This window comes from Mesoplodon densirostris, chromosome 11 (assembly GCF_025265405.1).
Source record: "Mesoplodon densirostris isolate mMesDen1 chromosome 11, mMesDen1 primary haplotype, whole genome shotgun sequence".
NCBI classification, from domain to species: Eukaryota; Metazoa; Chordata; class Mammalia; order Artiodactyla; family Ziphiidae; genus Mesoplodon; species Mesoplodon densirostris.
The window spans coordinates 46675374-46684464 of NC_082671.1; the positions used below are offsets into that span (position 1 = coordinate 46675374).

At 45.2% G+C, this 9091-nt stretch overlaps 1 non-coding gene across 1 annotated transcript; it reads left to right on the top strand.

Moving 5' to 3' along the window:
- Positions 1-7962: 7962 nt before the first annotated feature.
- TRNAW-CCA (transfer RNA tryptophan (anticodon CCA)) lies at positions 7963-8035 on the top strand. The gene has a single exon. It is a non-coding gene; the product is annotated as a tRNA-Trp (tRNA).
- The last annotated feature ends 1056 nt before the right edge of the window (positions 8036-9091 follow it).

Below are 9091 nucleotides of genomic sequence, written 5' to 3' on the forward strand. Positions count from 1 at the left end.
GGCCCGTGAGCCACAACTACTGAGCCTGCGCATCTGGAGCCTGTGCTCCGCAACAAGAGAGGCCAAGATAGTGAGAGGCCCGCGCACCGCGATGAAGAGTGGCCCCTGCTCGCCGCAACTGGAGAAAGCCCTCTCACAGAAACGAAGACCCAACACCGCCAAAAATAAATAAATAAACAAACCGATGAACCGACATTAAAAAAAAAAAAAAAAAAGAGAGAGAGTAAGGGCAGAAGAACCAGAGGAAATCCACCACCCATCTCTCACGTTAGAGATAAAGGAGCAAGGCACTGAAGGAATTGAGTGGCTTGTTCAAGGTCATATTGCTAGTTAGCAGAAACAAGACTAGAACCCAGCACACTTGGCTCTCAGCTGTGCACTTTCTGAGCAGGTGGACCGAAGCAGAATATGAGAGAGAAACTTTAATGTCCAAGAATCCAGATATCACCAAGCAAAAGAAACAACCCCAGAATTTTCAGCATGAGTAGTGGGTTCAAAGTCAAAATGCTTTGTGCTCATAGGAAAACTCTGGCTCCAATGCGTCTGGTGCATGTTGCCCCATCACTCAGCCAAGGCTCAAGCTGCACAGCCTGCTCAGTGTGTTCTGAACACTGCTTTGCTCTCCTGTGCTTTTCCTTGTGTTATTCTCTCTGCCTAGAATTGTCCCCCTGCCCCTGTGTGTGGCAAAATCTTATCCATCCTTGAAGAGAGCCAACTCAAGAGCCATTCCTCTACAGAGTCTTCTCTGATCACACCAATCAGCCCTCTCCACGGTGCCAGCCAAAAATTATCATTCTCCACTCTGAATTCCCAAGACGCTTTATTTGTATATAACTTATGACACTTATCACTTTCTACTTTGTGTTGCAACTATGCTTCATCTCTTGCATCAGAATATAAGCTCCTTAAGGGCAGGGGGTCATATTTCATCTTATATGTGCTATCCTTCCATAATGCCTAAGAGGTGGTGCACAATAAATATTTACTGAACCTATTATTAAATCAACCAACCAAAATGCAGAAGTCACATGTCACCTGTTGCAGCCCAAATATCACAGAAACTGACACCAAAGGACGCCATAGAAAAATCAGCACTGCTCTCCCCCCAGAAAAAGTGCCATATACGTCCCAACATTCTGCTTTTTTACGCACCACATGACATAATCCCATTTGGGTTCGTCTAACTCATGTAGCTTCATGTACTAATTAAGCTGTAAGACACAACAGGGCATGAATTTATTGTGCAATAATTCACATGCGGGATGTTTGCGCAGTGCTTGGGCGTGAGTTATGACACATTAATTCACGGCCTAGAGGGCCTCATTGCAATTACAGAACCATTTTTTAAATATCATCTGGATTTAAAATGGAAATATTGGTCCCCTCAGTCTTAAAACCCTTAGCCCCAAAAATGCAGCTAGCCGAGGTCAGATGTCACATGGGCCCCCTTTCCCCTCGTTCTGCATTACACAGTTAGCTGTACTGATGGCAAAGAGTGCACAGTCCAATCCTGCACCTCACTCACCTAGGACCACAGGGGCACTGGGAAAAGAGAGGAAGAGGGAGAAAGGGGCAGGGACTTCATAACTACCTGCAGGAACAAGAGGAACTGGTTGTTGGGTAAGAAAACACGGAAGAAATGGATGCAGCAGCCAACTAGGGGTCCATTACTGAGAAAGGAGAAGAGCCATAAAGGACATTTTATAAATTCTGACATTCAGTAAACCTCACCCAAAGCAACCAAGCAAAATTCATTACCGTTTTTTATGTCCACAGTTAGGAGAGTGTGATGGGTAGGTAGAGAAGAAATAAGTCACCTGGCTCAGTAACTCACAGCCAAAAGCAATTCCTTCTGTCTGCTCTCTCCCCAGGGCTCTGGGAGAGAAGGTGAGCTCACTTCTGCAGATGACTCCCCTCGCTGGCCACACTGTGTTCCATAAACACCCTGTGCCATCTGTAATGTCAGCTGCCAGCCACCTGGAGAATCTGCCCTGCTCTGTAAGCTTGTATTAAAACACTCACTTATAACTCCCTATTAATTTTTCATGAGGAGTTATTTTTAACTTGCTCAGACCATTGTCTGAATATGCCAAATAGATTTTCTTAATGAACGGAGCCCGGCTGTGGTTCCTCTTTCCCTCTACTCCCCTGCTGCTATTCACATGGTCCCCTCCTCCCAGGGAGCAGGGCTTCAGATGAACAATTCACAGCAATGCCCCGGAAACTAGGAGCAGAGAACACCCAGTCGGGCAGCCCACACTCTCCTCCCTACTCAGGCTTTGGTTTTGAGAGAATTTCAGGAAATGTTGTCAGAGGTTTTTAAAGACAGAAAGATCAAGTCAACATTGAAAAGTCTTGTCTATAGATCATCAAAAGGGAACATCGGGTTATTGGGTCAGGCCTTCCCTCTAGAAACCCAGCTAGACTCCTTTATTTGCCACTCACCAGGCCCAATATTATGATTAACTCGCAAACAAGAGAGGTAGATAAAGAGAGTCGATTCTTAACTCAGGGAACCTTTCTAAACTATAAATTTGATTGAGTTGCCCCACCATCACCAATACCACCACCACCAACAATAACACCAGCTTAAAACCCCTCAGTGGTTCCCCACTGCCCTCAGGATAAAACCCAAACTTCTTAGCACGGTGCTTCCTTTCTTCTCAGTCTGACCCACGCTTATTCCTCTAGCCTCAGCCCCTTCCAGTGGCCACTCCGGCAGCCCACTTCTAGGCTCACCCTGTTTCCTTGCCTCTAAAGCTTCCGTGGCCCCCTCCGTTTAGCTATAACTCCTACTTATCTGTCAATTCCCAGCTCAGAAACTGCTTCCCTAGGAAGCCTCCCCTGACTCTTGGGCTGGAATAAGTTGCCCTTCCTTCGTACTCTCACAGCACCTGTGCTTATCCCATTTGCCATTTATCGTGAGGTATCAAAATTCCAGTTTAGCGATCTGTGTCCTCCACTAGACTGTGAGTTAAGCACTCAATAAATATTTGTTGAGCAAATATACAAACAGAGAAGAGAAACCCTGAAGAAACGCGTGATCCAGAATTCCTATTTACTCGACTTTGAGAAACATACTTTGTAGCCAAGCAACCTTTGTAAATCTGATGCAAGGAAATTATAAATGGTATTACATTCCTGGTACAAGGCAATCAAAATGAAAAGTGTGAAGGGAAAACCAACTGTGATAAAACCTTGACCGCAGATAATTCATGGCATGTATAAGCCACACATAGGTGATAAAGAATTGTTTGCCTTTGGGGATACTCATTTTAGAAATATCAGGCTGCTCTGGGTTACAGGGAACCAACGACCCAGGCCCGATTAGAGAATCTCCACTTTTCTGAAGATATCATGCTCAACCCCTATAGTCTAGGTAGGACACCCCCTAAGGCAGAAGTTCTCACTTTGGGAGACAGAAGGAAGCATAATGGCAACACCTGGGGACCATTTTCAAACTTTATATCCTCACCCTCTGGACATTCTTTTCTAACTATCCCCTTACTTCCCATGACTACTCTAAACCATCCCAACTGACAAGGAACTGTCCTAAATTTAAATATGAAGAGATTCGAAAATCATCCTTCACAGCAAGGCAACACAGTTAAGAGTAAAAGCTCTGCAGGTAGACCGCTTAAGTTCAAATCTCAACTCAGCCTCATAGCTGGGTGACTCTGGACAAATTATTTAAATGTCTCTGTGCTTTAGTTTCCACAACAGTCAAATGGGAGTAAAAGTAAATACCTCGGGCTTCCCTGGTGGCGCAGTGGTTGTGAGTCCGCCTGCTGATGCCGGGGACACGGGTTCGTGCCCCGGTCCGCGAAAATCCCGCATGCTGCGGAGCGGCTGGGCCCGTGAGCCGTGGCCGCTGAGCCTGCGCGTCCGGAGCCTGTGCTCTGCAACGGGAGAGGCCACAACAGTGAGAGGCCCACGTACTGCAAAAAAAAACACATAAATACCTCCTAGGGTTATTGTGAGGATTAAGTGAAATAATGCTTGCAAAGTACTTAGCTCAGTGCCTAGCAAACAATGTGTACTTAATATAATCTACCTAATATTTAATATTAAAATCCGATCCAAAGTCTCCAAGCTTTTTTTTTTTTTTTTTGCGGTACGCAGGCCTCTCACTGTTGTGGCCTCTCCCGTTGCGGAGCACAGGCTCTGGACGCGCAGGCTCAGCGGCCATGGCTCACGGACCCAGCCGCTCCGCGGCATGCGGGATCTTCCTGGACCGGGGCATAAACCCGCGTCCCCTGCATCGGCAGGCGGACTCCCAACCACTGCGCCACCAGGGAAGCCCCAAAGTCTCCAAACTTTGAAAATCAGTTAGTCTTTATAAACGTCTAGCCTCAGAATCATCTTCTAAAACTTGAGCTTCTTAGCTAGCCCTCATGAGAAAATGAAAACAGTCTTATTCCATATAATTTGTCTTGAAGCTCTAAGGACTAGAATTAGACACCCTCACACATATTGGTGCTAAACACCTCAGGGGTTCCTAGGCTTACCGAGTTAGACCACACTGAAAAATGCAAGGCACAAATGTAATAATAACAACAACAATAATAATAATGGCTGACATTTATGAACATTTACTATGTGCACTATATTAAGTATTTTACCTCTACTTCCTCACAACATTCCTAAGATACAAGTCTTGTTATTGCCTCCATTTCACATGTTAGGAAACTGAGGCTTAGACGAGTTAAAAAAAAAAACGGTGCAGGGGGTTTCCCTGGTGGCGCGGTGGTTGGGAGTCCGCCTGCCGATGCGGGGGGCGCGGGTTCGTGCCCCGGTCCAGGAGGATCCCACATGCTGCGGAGCGGCTGGGCCCGTGAGCCATGGCCGCTGAGCCTGCGCGTCCGGAGCCTGTGCTCCGCAACGGGAGAGGCCACAACAGTGAGAGGCCCGTGTAACGCAAAAAAAAAAAAACAAAAAAACTGCTCAAATCACAGAGACGGTAAATGATGGAGCCAGGATTTAAACAAAAATTATCTGATGCCAAAACTCAAGGTGAACAACTCTGCCATCCTGCCCTCCTTCCCTATGGCTACTGTGCACAGCTTGCGTTCAACATCCCAGTTTCTAAAATGGGCAGAGATTGAGAGAAAGGCCACAGTTCCCTTCTTGTGGATCCCTGAACCTCAAGAATTTTGTCTTCTGTCCAACTAGCCTGGAAGAGGAAGACGGCATGAATAGAGATAATAACAATAATAATAATGGTAATCAGAATAGTAGTATCTTTGCCTACGGACGCCTCATCTTATTTCTAGGCGAGTCAATACTGGGTACTATAGTAGTAAGAGCAAAGAACATTATGTCAAAAATTCTGGATGTGGGCCCTGGCTCTTCTATTTGAATATAAACTTGGATAACTTGCTTAATCTCTCTAAGCCCCAGATTCCTTATCCATAAAATGGTAATAATAATAATCCTTATTGGATCCACATAAGAATTAAATGAGAAGATACAAACTATCACACACTGTTTGTGGGAGTGTAACTGGGACCGCCATCCTGAAGCACAATCTGAGTGGAATTAAGTAGGCACACACCCTGTGACCCAACAATCCCGCTCTGAGGTATACACCCAAGGAGACTCTCTCCTGGGTCCATAAGAGGCCCACATGTGGACATTCATCACAGCACTGCTTGCGGTAGGAAGAAGTTGGAGGCAACCCAAGCATCTATTACTAGAGGAACATGTAAGTAAAATGTGCTGTGTGGACACGATGGAATATTACACAGCAAACAGAGATAATGAAGCAGATTTACACATAGCGGCATGGGGAGATTTTAGAAACAATGTTAAAGGGGAAAAGTAAAAAGCAGGATGAGGTAAATAGCACAATGCCATTTATGTAAATTTTAAAAAGCCAAACGGGACTTCCCTGGTGGCGCAGTGGTTAAGAATCCTTCTGCCAATGCAGGGGACAAGGGCTCGAGCCCTGCTCTGGGAAGATCCCACATGCCTCTCTCTCTGCAGAGCAGCTAAGCCCGTGCGCCACAACTACTGAGCCTGCGCTCTAGAGCCCACAAGCCACAACCACTGAAGCCCGTGCGCCTAGAGCCCACGCTCTGCAACAAGAGAAACCACAGCAATGAGAAGCCCACGCACTGCAACGAAGAGTAGCCCCCGCTCCCTGCAACTAGAGGCCACAACTAGAGAAAGCCTGCACACAGCAACGAAGACCCAATGCAGCCAAAAATAAATAAGTAAATAAATTTTAAAAATACATAAATAAATTAAACAATAAAAAGGCCAAAATAACACTATATATTTTTAAGAATACACATATATCTGCTAAAAAATGTACAGAACATGTCATTCCTCTGCTCAAAACCTTCCACTGGTTTCTCTTTATATTCAGAGTATAAGCTAAAGTCTGTGTTTCCAATGGCCTAAAATGTCCTACCTGACTTGCCACTGACCCAGCTACCTCTCAGCCTTGTTTCTGTCTCTTCTCACTCATTTTGCTCTAGCCCCTCCTAACATTCTGGCCCCCTAACATACCAAGCAAGACTCTAACTCAGGGCCTTTGCACTTGCTGTCTCCTGTACCTGGACCACTCCTAACCCAGCTATCCAAATGGTTGGTACCTTACCTGCATTTGGTGAAATAGCACCTTTTTAGTAAGTCCTTTCTTTTTTTTTTTTTTTTTTTTTTTTTTTGCGGTATGCGGGCCTCTCACTGTTGTGGCCTCCCCCGTTGCGGAGCACAGGCTCCGGACGCGCAGGCTCAGCGGCCATGGCTCACGGGCCCAGCCGCTCTGCGGCATATGGGATCCTCCCAGACCGGGGCACGAACCCGTATCCCCTGCATCGGCAGGCGGACTCTCAACCACTTGCGCCACCAGGGAGGCCCTAGTAAGTCCTTTCTTAATCACCCCACAAGAAACTTCAATCCACTCCCAACCACCCACAACCCACTTTATCCCCTTACCCTTTTTTTCCATAGCACTTATCACCATTTAAGTTACTATATATTTGTTCATGATTTGTCTCACTCCACTAGAATGTAAGCTCCATGAAGGCAGGAATTTTGCATGGTTTTGTTCATGGCTGCATTCCCAGCACCTACAACTGCCTGACACATAGTCGACACTGTACATTTGTAGAATGGATGAATATATCTAAATAAACATATAGAGCATGGATTGGAAGAGCATTTATTAAATACACTAAAGCAGGTGCCTCCAGTAAGGAGGGAAAATGAGAATAGAGATGAGAGATGAAAAGGAAAAACAGAATGAATCAGAAAGGGGCCTGACACAAACCAATGATGCTAATGTGCCATGAACTGGGGAGGTGACTGACTCAATTCTGTGCCCTTGAGGGTCAATAAAGGAATTGAATGAGATGATGTAGTGAGAGTACCTGGTGCAGAGCCTGATGAATGGCAGATACTCAATTGATTTAAACTGAAGAGGACTCAGAATCCTGTAGTTGTCAGGATGTGGAGTATACAAAGAAGGAATACCAGCTAGAAAGAAGGTGAAGAACAAGGGAAGATGGGGCACCCCTCCTACTAGTTCCCTGGGCACCCCTTTCCCTTCTCCCAGTTCCTCTTCCTCCTTCCATCTCCTTCAACTGTCTTTGGAGGCTCCTGTAACTGGCACTAAGGATGCTTATACCCCATTTCTGTCTGGGAAACTGTGCTCAGGCACCTACCTCTCAACAAAGAATAGAACAGTGGTTCTTAACAATTTTTGAATCGCAGACCCCTTTGAGGCCACTCAACTCAGAAAGATGTCACACATTCCTCTGAAGTCCATCTGTGGATGCTGAGCAACAATTCCAGATGAGGAACCTCTGAATAGCAGGGTCAGAGATGGGAAAGATTTTGATAATTTGTTTCCCTCAACTTTGTTACACAGGGCTGCCCTTGGGCCCCTCCCTCTTTTACTGAAGATGAGTGAAAGTGGACCTATAGACGAAGTATGAAGATAACAGGAAAGGGACTTCCCTGGTGGTCCAGTGGTTAAGACTCCACGCTTCCAATGCAGGGGGCCCAGGTTCAATCCCTGGCTGGGGAACTAATATCCCACATGCCGCAACTAAGCCCGCGCAGAGCAACTGCTGAGCCCGCGTGCTCTAGAGCCCACGTGCCAAAACTAGAGAAGTCCACTCACGCAACTATAGAAGGCTGCATGCTGCAATGAAGACCCAGTGCAGCCTTAATTTATTTATTTATTTATTTATTTATTTATTAACAAATAGGGTGATGTAAAAAAAAAAAAAGAAGATACCAGGAAAACAAACTGAAGAACAAAACAAAGGGGAATTACAAAATATTATGTATAAAATAAGCTATAAGGATATATTGTACAGCACAGGGAATATAGCCAATATTTTGTAATAACTATAAATGGAGTGTAACCTTTAAAAATTGTGAATCACTATACTGTACACCTGTAACTTACATAATATAATACAGCAACTATACTTCAGTAAAAAAATAGGAATTAAACAATCATATTTTATCACTCAAACAGAAGCAGGCAGAACAAATAAACAACAAACCTTACAGAAGAAAAAGCAAACACCTGATGGGGAATCCTGAGAAAGTCTACCTTCAACCCAGCCTATAACAATAAACAGAAACATCTTCCTCAAATGCAATGCTCAGAAACGCCCTTTCCCTGTGCAATAATCTGTGAATAGTCCAATTATTCCAAATATTCCAATAATCTGGAATTCAGTCCAGACTCTTCAACCCAGCTGTCAGAGTCCTTCCCTAATTCTACCTTCTCCCCAGCCTCAGGCCCATCACCTCATTCCTAACTCAGCTCCTCACATCTTGACTTACCCTCCATGCAATGAGCCTTTGTTCTGTATGAGTTACTTGCCCTGCCAGCGATGCCCTCCTCACTCCTCTCTGTCAGTCTTGACCCTGTAGCTCTGCTTAATCCTATTCTACTACCCTCCCCCCCACTCCTAGAAAGCCTTTTTTAAACCATCTCCCAATCTCCAACATTCCTCCCCATCCCACCAGCACTTATAGCTAGCCCTGATTCTCAGCTGAAATAAATATTCCCTTTCCATCTGGTGGTGCCCTTGGTGTGTCCCTTAAACTCCTTTATAGTCTAAAA